General features: G+C 47.8%; 1 long non-coding RNA gene across 1 annotated transcript; it reads left to right on the top strand.

Moving 5' to 3' along the window:
• The first annotated feature begins 911 nt into the window (after nt 1-911).
• On the top strand, nt 912-17,003 carry LOC129782887 (uncharacterized). The gene is made up of 3 exons (XR_008744999.1): nt 912-4,882; nt 15,338-15,514; nt 16,928-17,003. It is a non-coding gene; the product is annotated as an uncharacterized LOC129782887 (long non-coding RNA).
• The last annotated feature ends 1,806 nt before the right edge of the window (nt 17,004-18,809 follow it).

Genomic DNA, 18,809 nt, shown 5'->3' with positions numbered 1-18,809 from the left:
GTACAAACTGAGAGCATGACTGTGTATTAACTATCGAACAAGTCTTTTCCAGCAGGCCAGATACAAAGGATGTTCCACCGAAAAATCTGGAGGGGACCGTCCACACAGAAGTGGTTTTACCCTGAATGGGGAATGTGATCCAGATACGCAGTGAGGATGTGATTGAATCACAGCCCTTGGCATCAAGTACTTCAGCACAAAAAAGCTGAATTAATTGCCTTAACTAGAGCTTTGGAATTGTCACAGGATAATCAAGCCAGTATATATACTGACCCTAAATACGTCTTTGGAGTGATACATGCACATGGGGCAATTTGGAGAGAGAGAGAACTTCTAACATCACAAGGGTCACCTATTAAGCACGGATCAGAAGTACTGAAATTACTAGAAGTGGTTCAGAAACCTCAGAAGGTGGCCATAATTAATTGCAGGGCTCACGGACCTGGACGTACGAGGTCATACAAGGGAATTGTAAGGCTGATGAAACAGCAGAGCGGCCCACAGAGCAGTAATGGGAGCGCCCTGATTCCTCAAAACGTCATGAGAACTGAAGTGCCCGAATACGATGAAAAAGAGAATAAATTGGCTAAAACGCTAAAATGTCTAAGGACTTCCAGGCAGGTGGTGGGTGACATCTGCTGGGCAGTGTTTGGTAACAGCGCCCATGATTCAGAAGTTGCTGCAGCAGGCATGCGCAGGAGCTCCCGTATGCTGTAATTGCAAGCATTGGGAGAGATGCAGCAGAGCCAAAGGTTCAAAGCTATGCTGATCAAATAGTAAAACAGTGTGTAATATGTTATAAAAATAATCCTAAAATGGAATTAAGACCTCCACCTGGAGAGGTAAAGGAAGGGAATATTCTGGGAGAATATTGGCAGATTGATTTTTCTGAATTACCAGATGCATTGGTATTGGTAGATGCTTTTTCAGGATGGCCTGAAGCTTTCCTGTGCTGGACCAACCGAGCTAGAAAGGTAATGAAGAAATTATTAAATGAGATTATACCAAGATTTGGAGTTCCAAGTGAGGCCTTATTGGACAGAGGCTCACATTTTATTTCTAGGGCTGAAACAAAAGCCTCTGGACCCTGACCTTTTTGACCTGGTGTTGCTTTCATGTGTCAAGGGCTGGATTTTCTGCGTGAAGCCTCCCAGCTGATCTCAAAGGGAGGTTGCCAAAACGCAGGGACTGGGGCTTTGTGGACAACATACACACCTTTCAGACCCCATCAAAACTATCCAGATTCTGCAAAAACTCCCACATTTAACTTACATCAAATAATCCGTGCACATAACTGCCTGTGTTGCCAGAAATCCCGCAGGACCACAAAGCTCACTTTGCCAGGGGCCATCAGGATCCACCCCAACCCCGGAAAACCCCACTGCTCACCTCATAGCTGTGGGCTGATCCAACAAAAACCTTCCCAATGTCCAGCTGGTCAAAGCTGAAGCGCAGCTGGGGCCCTATGCCGCTCCCTTTGATGCGCAGGGGCAGCCTGGTCTCACGGCCTGGGGAGAGGTTGCCATGTCAGTACCAGAATTCCTTCAGTTCGCCTGGATTTTCCAGGCAGCCTCAGAGCCAGACGCTGACTCCGGGCTGGGTGGCACCAGCACTAGGTGCTCCGCGAGAAGATACAGGACCCCTCTCTTCCCTCAGCAGATAAACTTTGGGGCTGGTTTCTAACTTCTGACGGAGCCCTTGGGCTGGTTTGTAGCTTAGCAATCACTTTGCACCCTGAGAAAGTGATGCTGCGAATAAAATGTGATTTCGGAATTCCTTCCCGTGCACTTAGACAAGCTTTGAAATCTGTTCAGTGAAGGCACAAATCTCACAGAACAGAACCGGAGATAAAAATCTGCTGTCTGTATCGCTGCCATCAGAGACGACCGCACAGGAGCTGAGAAGGAAGAGCCCAAGCAAGGCCCAGCAGCCAGCTGACAGTGATACCCAAGCAGCCTGCTGGCAGCGATGTGTGCACCCGAGCGCTGCCTCAAGCAGGCAGAGCATCTCAGCCACCACCTGCACCTAACGTAGGGCTCCGTACCGGGGTGCTCCAGGGCTCACCGCCTGCAGCAGCGCTTTGTTAAGACAGGGCTTTACGGTCTCCAGAGAGCTGCACTCACCTGTTCCCACCATCAAACCAAGAGCTCAGCTTTGTAAAGATGCCTCACCTGAAGGATGCTGAGCAGTTACGGAAAAGCAGCCTCCTCACTACTGAAACCAGATAAGCTCTAAGTGTACTGCTAACACACATATCCCTTGCTGCAAAGGCAACTGAGACCACAAGGCTTACAGCGGAACTCCAAGATGCTGATTTTCTTCCTTAAGTCTGCTAAGATGGCATAGTGCAGGATCTTTCAGTCTGAAGGCTCTCTTGAACCATTGGAGCAGCCTAAAGTGCCTGAATTCTAGCTCAGATTTTGGCTTAGGTCACTCTGCCATCCCATTCTACTCTTGTACGGAAAGCGAGTAGCACAAGGAGCGGAAGAAAGCCCCAGAAGTTGTACACAACCGTCACTGTGGCTTTTGTGCAAAACTATTCCTCTCTCCTTCGAGCTCCATTTGTGTGACACCCACCATTAACTAAAGCTTAGGGATTGAAAGTTATTTTCTTTTCTTATAAAAGTCTGCTGCTTAGTCATTCCAGAATGTCCAATCCAACTTCTTATTGCAAAGAGCAGCCCACGTGTGAGTAGATCTCAACTCGGAAAAAACCCTCCTGGAACAGCCTTTTCAACGATCGCTGACTTTGGTCCTGCAGCCATGGCATGGGGATGTTTGATCATGTCCAAAGCCAGAAAGGAAGAGCTAGGGAGCTTTTGCTGAATTCAGTGGGTTTTAAGTGGATCCAGCCAAAGCCCAGCTGACAGCAGAGATGAGTTACACTTCACAGCTCAGGCACGCATCAGAGGGCTGTGTACTTCTGTTGCACAGACACCCGAAAAGAGGCAGTACTGAGTGCTCACTGTTCAGAAGATTTTTCCATCTTGCATCACATGTGGCTTAATTTTCATTAAAAACTTGACATTCTAAACCATCAGAGCTCTTAGGAAATGAAAAAGATTTCCAAGGGACAAGTTTTCTCCATAATCAGGGGTGAGGCACGTCCCATGGCCACTATCATCAAAAAAATATCAATGGCAGTTCTTTCCCTTCTGCAGCAGGCCCTCAGCCTCTCCTGGAAGGTCTGCGGAAGCTATCCTTTCTTCTACCCTACATTGATGCTGGAACTTTAGGAAACCCTGGGAGTTTTGCGCTCTCTCCTTCCAGGTGAGCCTCAGAGAGTGCTCTCCTGAAATGAGGAGGAGCAGAGTAAAATACAGACCATTCAGGACAGCTGAGAGAAAAAGAAAGAAAAAAGAGAGTATGTCCTGCTCCTCGCTAGCAGCTGGGGCTTCCAGGAGCACCCAGCCGCTGCCCAAGGCTTGGGTACCCCGGGCTGGGACCGTGTGATGCTCCCACCACAGCATGTCCCAGAGCACATGGACCAGGGCATGGAGGGGCCGCAGCCTCCTTGTCCTCAGTCCCAAAGCCACACCTGGTTCTGTGGAGTGAGAATTCGGATCTCAGTCGGGTTAACACCTTGGCACATCATGGAGGGATTACAACTTGGCATTCAAAGAAATAGGGGTGTGGGTGGCCCAACAGCACAGAACTGTTTCCCAAGTCCCTAACTTCTGCTGCTTTCTGGCACTCATTTTTTTTGCCCACAGAATGTCCCCAGGTTTTGAGGTTGGTTTTGAATGTGATTCTCATCCAACTACATCAACACAGAGATCCAGTTTTACACGATGTAGGACATGGCAAGGTGAAGGAGTGATCAGCATTTAGGATTTTGCTTCTCCTTGCAAAAGTGGCTTAGAAATGGGTTTTGGAAGAAATCGGATGTAACCCAGTACATTTCCATATCCAGAAAAAAACAACATAAAAAGAATTTTAGGTGATTGAGCCCCCCCACCATGTGCTTCCTTCCAGCACTCAAAAGCCATGGCTTTATTTGCATGAATAACTAAGAAAGTTCATTTTGAGCTTAAACAGAACAAATTTCAAACCACTTCTTAACTGCTGGCTTTGCAAGTTGCACAGTGCTGATGAGTTCTGTAAATCACCTGATCCAGAAGCATTCTGCTAAGCAATTTATGGAGGCAACTGCAAAAAAATGTGGAGGCCAGCCACTTCCCCGTGGGGCACGAGATCCAACTGCACAATTCACAGTGCTGCATTAGGGCAAAATTTCTAAATATTCTCTGCAAGGAGCACAGTGTCTGCAAATTGTCCTCCAAAGGGATCTGTGACTGGCATGCAAATGCACGAGGAAGTTATTAACTTTTTGAGGCTTGTAAATTTTCTTCTGCATTCACACAAAGACAGCTGGCTGAATTAAAGGGTATCATAGTATTAAGGAAAAAGAAAAGCTAGGAGGCATCACACTTGTTAGGACCAAAGATTTTGCTTTGTTTTAATAAGCAATGGGGAAGAACAATTTACTCTTCAAATAACTGCACAGTTGATGTCAGGGTCTCCAAAACGCAGGCATTTGAAATACTGTCTTCATTTAGAAAAGAAGTAGAGGAGCAGTTGAGGGTTTGGAAGTGAGATGTAAACTAAACAAAGCGAGAAAACGAAATGGGTTCCCAACATGGATATAAAAAGGGAGACAGCAACCCAGGGTTGTGCGTTGAGGTCTGTGCTACCAAAACCAAAATGAAATCATTATTCTCCCCTACAGTGTGGGACTGCATTGCTCAGAAGAAGGCAGGGGAAACACGGACAAAAGGAGCCACCTTGATTTTCCTTCTTTCTCAGCAGGAAACAAATACGAAGCCTGTTCTGGCTCAAGAAGACTGAGCTGCCTATTTGGGACTTCATCAGGTTGCAGTGGGTAAGTGATCTGACTGCAGTTATTTGTTAGAGGATGTTTTGATAGCATCTAAAATGATTGAGTGCTGCAGTCAGTCCATTCTCGAACTGAGCACCGGAGTTCTTCCTCCATGGGTTAAAATGGGGGTAGTGAAGGCTCCTTCTGCACCCCATCATATAAGCTGCCTGTGGCAGCACTTCCCCCCTCTCCCTGGATCCTTGCTGCAGCTCTTTGCCTTTGCTGCAGCTCTGTGTCCTCTGCAAGACACCAGGCGTGTCCAGTTATTTTGTGGGTTTGATGGCGTGGGTGCAGCAATGATGACAGGAAAGATGCTTCTGATGTGCCTGTTTCAGACCCTGCGCAGGGGTTTTGGTTTTGGTGTTCAGAAGCTGGAGAGTGCCTGTGCTGTCAGGGTTGACCTCGGAGCCCGCAGCAGGGCTTCTGGGAGGTGCTGGCTGACAGTGCTCTGTGTCCTTCTAATGCTGCAGCAAAGGAGAGGTTAATAATGCAAGGTGCCTGCTCGTTGCCCGTGGCTGTAGGCTCCTTTGTTTCTGCAGGAGGAGAAGAGCTATGTAAACAGTGTTTCCCCGGGGACGGGGGGGGGAAGGATTTTCAGCCTGGGTGGAGCAGCTCCCTGCATGAACTAAGTTCTCTGTGCCCCTAAAAGAGAGCAGGGCCACCAGCCTGGTTTGGTCAGACCCCGCTAGGATGGAGCAGGGTGGCTCGCTTGTGCGCTGCGCTGTGCACGAGTGTGATCCCCTGTCTGCTTCCTTGGGACTAGCTGCAGCCTGTGCTGCTGGGCATGTGTCTGTCAGGAGCGCAGGCAGCCAGCTGGGAGCCAAGTGTGAACCGGCAGGGATGGCTCCCAGCTGAACTGGATGGTGGCAGCTGGATGCTGTGAAGGAGAGCAGAGGTGAGCTGCTGGGGCAGGGGGGGTGTTGGCAGGGGAGGAGGGGCTTGGTCCCTGCTGGAGCAGAGCTGGCTGTGTACGACCCCAGGAACAGAACGGAGAGGGGGCAGTGATACAAACCCTGTACCCCCAAGTCCGTGGTTGTGAGCATGGATGGTGCTGTGATTTGTCAGCCTCTGGGCTCTTTCTGAAAGTGTGCCTCTCCCCCAGGGGAGATGGCTAAGCCCTGTCCTGGGGAAGAAGCCTGGAAGAGACTTGGTTGTCCTTCCCCTTCGCTGTCTCAGCTCTGCCTGTGTGTCTGGGCATCCAGCTTTGTGACGGGGGTGGTCTGCCTTACATTTCCATCTCCAAGCATGGCAAAGCCCAGAACTGGGTCAGAAGCGGTGGCTGCAGTCTTCTACATCCTGCAGGGCATCCTGAACCATGTGTGTAGGCCTGCCAAGTGTGGGCACCCATACCGACTGTAATTTCAGGTCCGTGGCTGTTTGAAAACGGCAGCTTGGCAGGGCTGTCTGGTGTCTGTAGCCATCAGGAGCCATGGCTCTGGTGAAAAAACTGCAAGACAAGCTGGCTGTGGCCTCCCTCTTGTCGTCTGCCAGCAGGCTGGCTGACAGCACACACCTGCAGTGCCATCTCCCCAGCCTGTTCTCTGGGAATGCAGTGTATTCCTATCGCTCCAAGTCCCCGTGAGCTAGAAAAAAATAATAGTCTGCACTGTTCACCTTCCCCGCCATCAGAAATGAAGCAGCTTTGGCAGAATGTGTGTGTTTTGCAAAATGCTAGAGCACCCCAAGGGCTTTGCGTGCAAAACATGACCGAATCAAATCAAGCTGCTTTTTGCAGAGAGTGTGGGTCCCCTTCTGCCTGATCACCAGGGTCTCTGCAGCTCCCCTTGCACGGGGCTGCATCAGCTCTTCCCTGGCAAAGGGAGTTTGCCTCCTGTGGGGCTGGGAGCGTGTTGTGCAAGGGTGACCCACGCTCTCCCTCCAGTGATAGGCACTGCAGGGAGGCTGAAGAGCCTGTCTGAGCTGGGGCCCTCTGGGTGCTGTGCTTCTCTAGCCTGGGTGGCTGAAAGTAGCTCCTGCAGACCATCTTGGCGTGCTCTTGCCAAGTGATACCTCTTCAGTGCTGTAATTTGGAATTTCCACAGCGATAAGCTGTGCTGCTGTGTGTGCGCTGCTGTAGCTGCCCTCCGGTTGTTGGGCGTGGGTATGTCCAGCCCAGGGTCTGGCAACAGCACATAGAGATTTGCCTCCATTACGTGTGGGAGCTGGGATGTGGGAAGAGGAGCAAAGGAGAAAAAGGCTTTAAAGTCAAGGTATGTGCATAAAAAAACCCCAAACAAACCACAAAACACCAACATAAAAAGCCCCCCAAAATTGAGCATGTTTCTCTCTGTCCAGCATGCTTGAACTCCCCTGTCCCAGGCTTCTCTTGTACTGTGAACTCTGCTTTACTTTAGGTTGAACCTGTCTAAGAAAAAAAAAAACAAACTGGCTAAACTTTGTGCAAAAATCTCTAAGGTCGTGATGGGTCTTCACCTATACGAGAAAACAGAGTGAAATAACCGTATTGCAATGTCCACGTGGTAAAATGGGGGTGAACAAGCTGACCTGTGATCAGAGGCTGACGAAGGAAGGCGCTGGCTGGGAAGAATGGTGGGTCCTGCCTTCCCTGCTTCCCTGCCCTGCGTTTGCCTCTGCCAGGTAATGACTGGCTCATCTCGGTGGCAGTGTAGGGAACACAGGCTAAAAGTGAAGTCGCCCACGGGTAGCGTGTAACTCTGAGATCAAAGTCCAGAGGGAGGAGGATGAGCCCTGGCTGTGCTTGTGCTGAAGGCACCGGAGGGTGATGTGCTGCACACTGGGGTGCCTTTTTATTGCATGCCTTTGTGTTTTGTTGCTCAGTCCATGGAAAAGACTGTGCTGAGGATCAGATGTGTCACCGTGTCCCTTTCCTGTACCAGGCTGAGCCTTGCCTGAAGGGCTGCAGTTACCCAGGATTGCAATGCTCGTGTTCCCAGGTGCAGTGCGATAATGGCTGTGGGCCTTCTGAGGTCCGGTTATTTAGGCAGAAGCCTTTTTGAGAAGGAAGTATGGGGAAGATTAATATACAACACAAATTCTTTTTAGATGATTATTTCATGCCCTGCAATCCCATGGCATTGGCCCAAGGCTCAGGTTTTGAGGTGTCCTGCTTGGCTTCTTAATGAAATACCAGCAATGCTTACTATGAAGTGGGAATAAATCTCCAGCTGTCTGATTTGGAAGTGCTCTCGTTTGCCATCTTATGCAGCTTCATGTTTCCACTGTGGTCTCACCAGCTAAAGAAGCAGTTCTGGTCTCCTAGCTGGAGGAGCCTCTGTGTCCTTGAAAGGAACGTGAGGGATTCAAACAACACTCAGCAAGCAGTGACCTCCCTCGAGCCCTGTGTCAGACCCTGCACAAGGGCAGGGCAGAGGCACCCAGGTGAAATGCATCTGTCTGAATGGACCACCGGTGTGCCTGGTGCCCAAGCTCCTCAGCGAGGGTGTAAGGGCACCTGTGGGCTCTGTCAAGAGCTGTGTGTGATGCTGTGCTTAGCAGGGTTTGCTGGCTGCGGTGCTTCCCCGAGAAGGACAGGTCAGTTGTGCTGGTTTGTGCCCGGGTGTGAGCCTGCGCCGAGAGCCCTGCCGCAGGCAGGCTGCGAGGGGCGCGGTGGCAGTGCACCAGGTTTGCTGCTTGAGCTGGGGTCCAAGTTATCCCAAAGTGAGCAGGCCAGAAGAGCAGCTGGTCCCTTCTGAGGGCAGTGCTGGCACCTCTGTGGGTTGCGTGGCTTGATTTTTAGGATCTGTTGTCATAGTGGGTGTTTCCAGATGGCGTGTGGCTCTTTGATGATGAGTCTGGAGTGCTGGCTTGCTTTCTTAGCCCTGGGGGAAACCCTCTGGGTCCTGCCATGAATTACTCTAAGGGCTGCCCTGTTTTGCGCTAAGACGGGCAGGGCTGTGGCTGTGCTGAAGCTGGGAGGGTGTGTTGGAGGCAGTGTGGCTGCATGCTTGCTGTGGGCGTTGCACGCGTTCCCTGAGCTGCTGTTGGTGCTTGGAGAGCAGGCTGTGCTAGCCAGGCACCTGCAGTGCCTGTGCCCAGCAAGTGCAGGGAAGCGCGGCTGGTTCCAGTTGCCCTGGGGCAGGGGTAAGTGGGAGCTCCCTGCTGAAGCCGTGAGCTTGTGTGGTAGCTGGGCACAGCTGGGCTCCTGTTTGTGGGTCCCCCTGGGCTGGCAGAGGCTGGGTGGGAGCCGGTGCTGAGCATCCCTGCAGCCCTCTGCTGTGCCTCTCCACGTCCCTGCCGTTGCCACGGTGGCATCGTATGATAAGTGGGCATGAATATATGTAACTTTTCAGTGAGAAAGTTTTGAAGACTGAGATTGTAACACTTTGGGTTGGATTAAGGCTCGTAGGAGCATTTTGGACAACTCGGCTGATGCCCGACCTCTCAGGGCCCTGGCAGGTGAAAGCAGCTGGTGGGTACGTGAACACCGTGCAGCCTGTGCTGTGCGCTGCAAGTCGATGCTGCAGAAACTAAGAGATGGTGCAGAAACAAGGGGAGTGAGTGGTGTTTAGGGATGCTGGCAGTGTCCCGTGTTCCATCTTGGTGTGCGCTTAAAGGGTGGATTAACAAATGATTGCAGATCAGCAGAATGGAGGTTACTGGTCTTATGCTTTTTCACGCTGCCCGGGGAAGCGGTTGAGTCACTGTTCCTGGAAGTATTGAAAAGGCACGTAGACGTGGTGCTTAGGGACATAGTTTAGTGGTGGACTTGGCAATGTTAGGTTTATGGTTGGGCTCAATCTGATGGGTCTTTTCCAACCTAAATAATTCTATGAAATGCGGTCCAGGTGCCAGAAAAAGAGTAAATACAGAGGGAGCTGCAAATCTGCAAAGCTAGGGTAGCAGAGATCAAATGCTGGGTGAGGCAGCTGGGAAAGGGACAATAGTACTGTAAATACTTCAGGCAGGAACCAGTTACTGTAAATGATAGTATGTGAGGCTAGGGAATCTCCAGCAGACCCTTGGAAGTGAGCTTGGTCTGGCAGTTGAAGTTTATTGAAAGAAATAACAGGAAGGTATAACATGAGGCTCCTATTAATTATCTCGGCTATGGTAGAGCTTTTGTAATAAATTGCAGGATGGCAGAATCAAAGTGATAAAATAGAGGGGGACTGGAATATAAAGGTGACAGGTGAGGCTTCCTGCGCAGCAAGGCTTGATTTAGAAAGCACTGAACCACTTAGCAGTGGGCTGGAGGGGCAAAAGGGCAGTCTTGGAAAATCTGCTTCTCCTTTCCTGGCTTCCTTGAGACGCTGTGTATATGGTAATTATAGGTAAGCAGGTGATTTCTAAGCAAGAAATGTGATGGTGCTACTTAAGCCTGAACAGGGCAAGATGGTTTAACTGAACAAAATTGTTCAATAGCATCCTGATTCTCACTTTTAACGGATCTCCTTGTCTTGCTCTTCCAGCAAAGTGTAATAGAAAAGCAAATTAAGCAGTTGCTCCAGAGAGAGATGGTTTATCTTTGCGGAAGGAAGAAGAGGATTTATTGTGTATGCCAAAGCAAGACTGAGCCACCAGTCTGTGCTCCTACCAGAAAAGCTGGGTGTAGTGTGTTGTAGCGCAGCGTGCGGGTCCATCCCCAGCCTCTGCCTGGAGAGCAATCGGCTGGTGTCAGACCGGCTCAGAGGCTGGTGCTGTTGCTGCAGCACGAGTGATGTGGGGTCCTTTGAAACAGGAGCACGGGCACATGGCATGGTGACAGCTGCAGGATCTGTATGGACAGAGCTGTGCCTTTCTGTCAAACTGCCCTTTTTCTCTTAATGGGCATTGAGGAATTTGCTGTTGGTTCTTAATTTCCTGTCTTGTTTGAGCACAGTATCGTCAGAGAGCGGTTCAGTTTCATTTATAGAGGGAAGCTGCTGGACATGCACACAAAGGGATTTGGATGCTTTAGGGCCATATCCAAGTGCTGTCATCAAAGTGTTCCTCAGCACAGCTTTTGCCAAGCTCATGGGCGCTGAAGGGCCACTCTGTGCCTGCATTGGTTGAGCTTTCTGAATTTTCAAGACATGAAGCCCTGCCTTGTGCCTGCAGATACTTTGGCTGTACGGCCCTAGCCCGTATCGTGAGCCAGGTAGTGTTCAGAGGTTAATACTGCTGCCCTAAGGAGAAGAGGTGCTTTTATTTATTCCTAATGTAGCTCATGGCCAAAACACTCACTTGGGAGCAGGGTGATCCTGTGCAGACCCTTCTTTTCTGACTAAGCTGAAGCAAGGACTCTCTGTAGTAGCTGTGAGCCCACATCATGAAACAGATCCTTTTCTGTCACTTTGAAGATTATCCTGATCTTTCTAATTTTTTCTCCAGAGGCTCCTTATGTGCATTTGATCTCTGCTACCCTAGCTTTGCAATCTTGCAAGAAACAGCAGTCCCAGCAAACTGGATGCTGGGTTTATGGTAGGCATCATCTGTCTGACAGCCAGCACGAGCTGTCAGCTGCCTGCTGCGGTGATCTGCCTGTGCTCAGCCCTTGTAAGCCTGATGGTAGAACTACGTTGAATCCTGGTATCGGTTTCACTTGCAGCCTCGCTGGTCCTGTCCTGTCTCATTCAAATACTTTCTCTCCAGTTTGGCCCGTGAGGTTCTACAGAGCAAATGGAGACTTTCCCTTGGAGTGATCTAGGTGGCTGTTCTGAAAGTGGGCTCGGCTCATTCCCACTCATTGCTGAACTTCTCTCCCTTTTACTGCACCCCAGTGTTTTGGTTTGAAGGCTCAGGATGTGCTCTCCTCCCCCGCTTCGTGCCCCTCTAAGATAAAGACCTCAAGCATCGTCACCGCTCTCAGTATTTCATTAACGTCCTTCCTCAGCACAGCAGCAGCGATGGTTTGTGTGGCGGGTGGTGCTGGTAAGCCTGGCAAGGCACAGTTTGTCGCGCAGGAGCCGAGCGAGGGCTGTCAGCAGCTCTCTGGGCAGAGGACCCCAGCAGCTGGAGGATCTAAGGGCACCATTGGGCAGCTCAGCCCACGCAGCGCCCTTTAAGGAGGAGCGCAGAATGCCGGTGAGCCGGGGTGTGTGTTCAGCCGCAGCTGTCAGGCTGGAAGCAAATGCAAGCAGCTGCCTAATGCACCCCCCCCCCAGGGACTGCCTGCCCAGGGTGAGACCACTGAATTCAGTCTGTTAAACATACAGTGAGCAGCTGGGTGAGGAGCACTGGTGAGTTATTAGACTCTAATTAGCCAAGCCAGGGAAATCTGTCATCTGAGTGTTTCTTCTCAGTGGCTCGGCTTAGGCAAGCTCCAGGTGTCGTAGCAGAGCTTATGTTGTTCGGAGCAGCACCCCAAAGGCTTTTATTCCTGTAAATTCAAGATTACTCTCTGGACGCTTGTGAGTCCGTGCAGCATCCCAGCAGGACCCGAGGGATCTGGTATCTCGTATGCTGACTGTGGGTTGCAGGCTGGTGTCCCCAGTTTGCTTCCTCAAGCGAGTGTGTTATCATACAGTAATGCTTCATCTTCCTTCAGTTGCTTGCTGAATAGAAACACAAAGTCCGTTTGATCTGGCAAAGTGTTTTCTCTAGGTTTTGAGAAAAATCCAGGTGACTTTATTCTTTCTTCTCTGTTCTTATGCTTGGTTTGTTGGAGTTGTAAACAGTTCTCTCTACCTGTTCTTCCCTCTGAGCAGGCTGTGCATTATGGAATTATTATAGCTGCAGCCCCGTAACTCAGCATGTCATAGCTCTTTAATTTTTGTGGGGGCTGGCCTCTGAGCTCTATGTGCTAAGTTGATGGGATGTATTATAGTTGTTTAATATTTATGCTGCAGCAGTGCTGGAGGCTCCAGTCAGTTCAAGATTCTTCTGGACAAAGTACGGAGAATACCCAGCAGCAAGCAGAATCAAAGCCTCGCTTTGTGCACAGAAAAATAACTGTTCTTTTTGTCGTCTTCTATAAGCTGATTTTTTTCATTGCTTTAAAGTATTATTACGGTTGTCAGAGATGCATATATTTATGCCAACGAATGAAGAAGCATTTGCAATGCTGGGGACTAAGGGGATGTCAGTGGTGCCTTTGTTGAAACCAGTCGCAAGGTGGTTTTCAAGAGCGGGAGGTCCCTGTCAGATTTCCATCCAGGGAAATGTTTTTCCCCATCTAAGAGGAAGGAGGTGCGAGGCCCGTGGTCCCCAGCAGCCAGGCTCCCATTCTGGAGGGTGCTGAGATCACTAACCCAGCTGCTTCAATCCCTTCCTTACTGCTCCAAGCTGACGGATACAAAGGCCACGAAACAGCTTTTTATTTATACGGTAACTGCACAGGGTTCAGCCGGCTGCTGGGGTACAGCTGTCAGCCGGCTGCTTTGCCTTGCTGATGGGGGGGGGGGGGCATTGGTGGGCAGGGGCGAGTGGGGACGCGGGTGCCGGCTGCCGGGCTTCGAGGCCTCCGGTGGGCCAAGGGGGATGCAGGGGGAGGGGCGGGGTGCTGGCTGCCGGGCTTCGAGGCCTTCAGTAGGTATGTTAATGTGTTCCCGGGAAGTTAATGAATAGACATGAGTGACTTGTATAAAGAGGGGGCTGAAAGGTTCCCTTGGGGTGCATGACTTTGGTGGAGCATCTTAAGTTAGTTGGTGTAGTATTTTATAAATTGATTTTAACAGGAACTGACATTTATGCAAAAGACATGTGAAGAACCTATTGTTGAACACTAAAACCATTCACATTTTAAAAAAAGTGAAACTGAGGTCTAAGTGAAGGCAGTTAGCCACTGAAACAACTTCTAAAAGAAGTAGAACATCTGTCCCCTTTGCTTTTGCATCAAAACTGGATTCTTTTCTAGGTGGTGTATTCAGGTCTAAATTAAGCCTAAGTTACAGGTCTCTGAACTACAGTGCAGAGAACCCCTCCGCAGACAGCATTCTCAAACGAGAAATAAATGCACGTATGATTTTGTTACATATACACACAGATAACATTAGGCATTATATGTTGGTGATGTGGTAATGTGATGGCTATTTAACAATGATCCTCATCAGGAGAAACAGGATTTCTTTTGTTTGGAGATAGACACAACATTGAGGTCAACCCATTTCTTCAGCCAGCTTACATTTTTCTGGACTCTTCAACTTCAGCCATGGCAATTAATCTAAAAAGTAAGCATCATATATTTCCCTTTTCACATATGCAAATACTATTTTTAAGAAACACAGAAAAAAACAAAGGAAAGCGAAGCCGGATACCGTTAATGATATTCACAGAGGAGGAATGTATCCCTTAGTCCTCAGAGCCGACTTTAGGGGACAGAAACAGCAACAAATTGTTACCAGTATTTATCCTAGCTAGTGCTAGCCAAGTGGGAAGGCCTCATTCTGTACTTGGTGATACCAAGGGTCTGCTAAATGGCATTTTCGCTTCCTCCTCACTCAAAGTAGCAGACTAACAGTCATCAAATAGTCCTGACAAAATTAAGTACTTCAAAATATTGAATGATGAATGATGTACCACTTTTCTATAGGGCGATGTACGTATGTTTATCTAAAAGTTGGGAAACGTCCAAGGGCCCTTATTGCTAACATGATGGATGTACTAATTGCTAAGTCCTTGGATTTTGTCATCTTTAAAAAGGCTATCTGGTCCTAAGTTCCTGTTGTTTATACAACGTGGCAGAGACAAGGACTTGAATCATGGTCACTAGTTTAGTGAGGTATGTAAATGAGTTCCTGGAAAGTTAATGAATAGGTATGAGTTGCTTGTATAAAGATTGAAAAATCCCCTCGGTGTGCGTGACTTTGGTGGAGCGATCCCCCACGCACCCAGCGCTGCCGAATAAAGATAACCTCCGCTCACTCGAATACTGGGGACTGATTCTTTAAATCAATTTGGCGACCCAGATGGGGCCTCCTCTGCTCGGCTGCGGGACCCATTGAGAGCGGGGACTCCCCTAGGGTACCCCTGGGGATTTTCCTGGAGGGGCTCCTCATCTCATCTGGATCACCGCAGGAGCAGACAAGGACTCCATCTTGCAGAGCAAAGGTACTATCTTTATTCAAATATTATATTAATTGTAAATATTATATTAATTTGAACAGTACTGTTTTGGATATTTCTGTTCTGGGACCGGTCCATCTGTAAAGCTGTCTGTAAGACATAAGATCATTGTGTGCTTATGCGGGATGGCGTATGCTGGGTAGCTAGCACCGCAGATATACAACTGATTCTGTTCTGGTATTCGATCTGGTATTAAGGTAATATCAGAACCCTGATTCTGTTTTGGTCAGAAGACTGACATGTTTGATGATTTGAAGTCAATCTGTGTATATAGGATTAATAATTATAGGGTTACTACTACTACTAATTATACTCATTTTATGCTGGAAATGTGAGAACATTTCTGTATAATATGAATGTTGGTGTGTGAGTACTGTCTTGAGCATCCGAGGGGTGAGTGTAAACCTATATATGTTTTAAAGTGCATATAGTGTAAAGAATTATTGAGTATATGGTGGGGGTTGCTGCTAAAAGACAAAATCTGCCTCTGAGCAGCTACTTTCTGCTGTTTGGGCATCAATTTGGCGAGCCAGCCAGGAGAACTCTCCACCAGTGCTGGAATCCAGGGGCCTGGGGACCCTCAGGGCCCCTGACTGCATCTTCTGTCGGCAAGACTCCCCTGCCTCTCGGCTTCTCACACAGGTGGACAAGGACTTCTGTACAACAGAAAAGGTATTTATATTTATTCTTTGTTTTGAATATTTGATTGTCTTAAGATTTGGTTTTACGCCATAAGACGAAAGACGGGACGCTGTCTTGCAGGGTTGAGAAGAAGGGACGCCTTCTGAAAAGGGTAATAGCCCTATTTGATTGTCTTAAGATTTGGGAAGCTAAAAACTTCCTTTAGGTTGTCTTCAGATTTGGGGAATTCCTAGAATGTAACAACTGAAATAGCGCTCTGTGTCTTGTTTGTTCCATGTGTTGTCTCGTTACATGTTCAAAATTGGAGTTGGAAAAAAAAGAAAAATCTGGTAATTCTAGGCAAATAGCTGGAAACTTAACACTCTGCTTAAAGGCCAGGAAAAAATTAGAATCTGTGTTTTGGCAATTGTTCATTGAAATGCGTACTTTGTGTGATAATGCGAACTGTCAGTGTTCCTAGAGTTGTATGTAAGTGCACGGTATCGGCCCGCGGCCGCTGGCAGCCCGACCGCTCGCCCAGTGCCGCCGCATGTCCCGGCCCGCAAGTCTTCCAGGCTCCCGGCGAGGGCCCCGCACCGCCACAGCCGCTCCCGCGCCGCGCGTGCCGGAAATGAACCCACCTCCCGGGCCGTTTGCGTAGCCCATATGTATGAGGCCGGAAGCCCCGCCCCTAGGGGTCAAGCAGTTTCTGCGCATGCGCTGCGCTTAGTTTCCCAGAAAGGCTTCTGCGCGTGCGCGAAAGCAGGTTGTGGCATATGCATGCGCCGCCGGAAGCCCCGCCCCTTTGGCGTCAAGCCGGGTCTGCGCATGCGCTGCCCTTAGTCTGCATGGGGCGGTGCTGCCGCCTGGTGGAAAAATCGGGTACTGCAGCCAGTCTATCTAACAGACTGCACCGTTTATTATAGGAATGGAATCAATAAGGGAACTCTTCCCACGGCCTGTTAGGAAGTTGCCTGGCTTCACACCTCGGTGGATGAAGTTCTTAGAGTGAACGTATTCAATTCAACTAGTCTAGATAGAGAAGAAAAAAAAAATCACTCGAGAGACTAGGCATATACTTTTTTTCCTTATAAAAACACTAGCAACGTTGTCTTGGCGATAAAAGAGGTAATGAAACTTTTCATTGTAAAATGTAAGGGCATTAAAGAGAACATAATTCGATAGACAATACATAAACCTCTCCAGCTCTTTCCCCGTGTCTATTTGACATTTGTTTCCAAAAACTTTCTCGGGCGAACGTCTTTTGTCTTTGAGCAGTGCAACAGATGGTTTGCAAACAGCGCAAGTCTGCTTTTTAAAAATCAATTCAGACTTTGTAATCACTTTAGATGGGGCACTTTGTATTTAAGAGAAACAAAAGCAATTTTGAGTCTTTCCTTTAATGATACGGGCCTATTCACCTCTAAATTACAGAAACAACATATTTGGTTCTGATCTCTCGAGGTATCTTAATATTCCAACATACTGCGCCGTCAAGATCAACAAAGCAGTTTCCTACCACTTGGCCACCGAGCAACAGGACTGTCTCGAGACTAAGTTTCCTCGAACAAAAACTGAAGGCATCTTCAAGACTCGGTCCAAATGGCTCCATCACCGTTAAATCGTAGTCCCCTTCAGCTCCACACCACTTCATTGTGGGAATGCCCACTAGAAAAAAAGAAACAGTTTATTCAGTGTAACAATTTGATTGATATACAAATCTTCAAGGCTCCCAAGATGAATTCTAAGAGGGTCAGGACTCTGAATGTTTGTACTCGCAGTGATCTTATGTACTCAAGATCTTATGCAACCCTCAGCCAAGGAAAAGGTGAAAAACTCACCATTGCCGAACATTTCCCCATCTGTAAGCTGCCCATCCTTAGCATGAAGGACTCCAAATTTAAAATTCACAGGTCCCGGAGAAATAAAACCAAATATTATAGGATAAACAGACAATCAAACAAAAGACCTAAAGTAATGTTTCCTCTAAGGACTTTTATATACATCTTTTGTATACGTCCTACACACGGGAATATACACTTCATACCAGCTCCATTACATGCTCAAGTAGCAGATACCTAATACTTTACTTTTGATCACAGATTACGATTTTTTATGATATTACGAAGTTGGTCATCTATTAATATGATATATTATTATGCCGGTGCTTAAAATGATTTTTGATCTCAGATGTTGCACAGAAACACCACATTTTTTTACTGCAATAAGCAATTGATATCTAAGTCCTTATATATCACCAAGTGAGTGCTAGGAGTGAAAAGTTTACATTTACCTCTTGGTCTTCAAGAGCCAATAAATCCTTAAACAAAACAGTATCTTTAGCACACCGGTACTGAAGACAGCACAAAACCCCCTGTAATGTACTCGCGTATTTGTTTAATTTCAAAGTAGCCAGTTCAACTGATAAAGACAGCTGATTTTGTAACTGTAACCCTACTCCTCATTATTATCCTGCCACCGAAAGAAACAAACCACTAGCATTTATACATAATGACTTATCTTTTCCAGAAAAGAATAAAAAGCCACAACCAAAGAAAAAAAAAGTCGTCACCTCCTACCTTCTGTATCCCAGGATGATGAAAAGTTTCCTTCGGGCTCTTCCCAAATTTTTCATGGCTAACAGCACTGAAATGCAAATGAAATACTGCTTTATAGGAGAGCAAGTATACATTTCAACATTAAACCGCTCACTGGCTGTAGTTAGAATCGATTTCAAAAAGAATTGTTCAAAGAGCCTTGCTTACGTGGAATTTTTCGTGGAAGAGCCATTTATTTCCCACACTACTAACCGCTGAGACTTCCTAAACTTCTTTTGGATTTTAAAAACAGAAATAACTAGGACCCTGCACGGAGATCAGTTTTAAGTGTGCTGTATTTACTTATAAAGCACAGAACTTTATTCCGTCATCCTTCACTTCAGCTTTATACATAATTGTTGTGAGCATTTTAGGAAGACTCAATAACCTATTCTATTTCATAAGCTTCTCTTCTATCTCTTTGAAAATAATTCAAGGCGTGTCAAATGAAAAACGAGCTGTTCAGCATCAAGTTCACACCCCAAAGATCCACAAGCAAGATCAACTGCTTCAATCAACAGAAAGACCTAATTTAACTCGTGTTTCTACATGACTATTATTTTTGCCCATTTTTTTCCCTAGCATTAACTTCTGGAGCTGCGCAGCATGCCACGGAGTGCCAAATGCAGTCTGTCTGAGGCACACTGAGCTGACAGGGAGGTTACATCTGATGCAGCTTTCCATCATTGCTTATGCTAGGCCACCATGCGGACAGGATTTCCTGTAGTTCCCTTTGAAAGCAATTAAAA

This window comes from Falco peregrinus, chromosome 19, assembly GCF_023634155.1.
Source record: "Falco peregrinus isolate bFalPer1 chromosome 19, bFalPer1.pri, whole genome shotgun sequence".
Taxonomy (NCBI): Eukaryota; Metazoa; Chordata; class Aves; order Falconiformes; family Falconidae; genus Falco; species Falco peregrinus.
The sequence above is the reverse complement of the archived record's forward strand: the minus strand, read 5'-3'. Positions and strand labels throughout refer to the sequence as shown.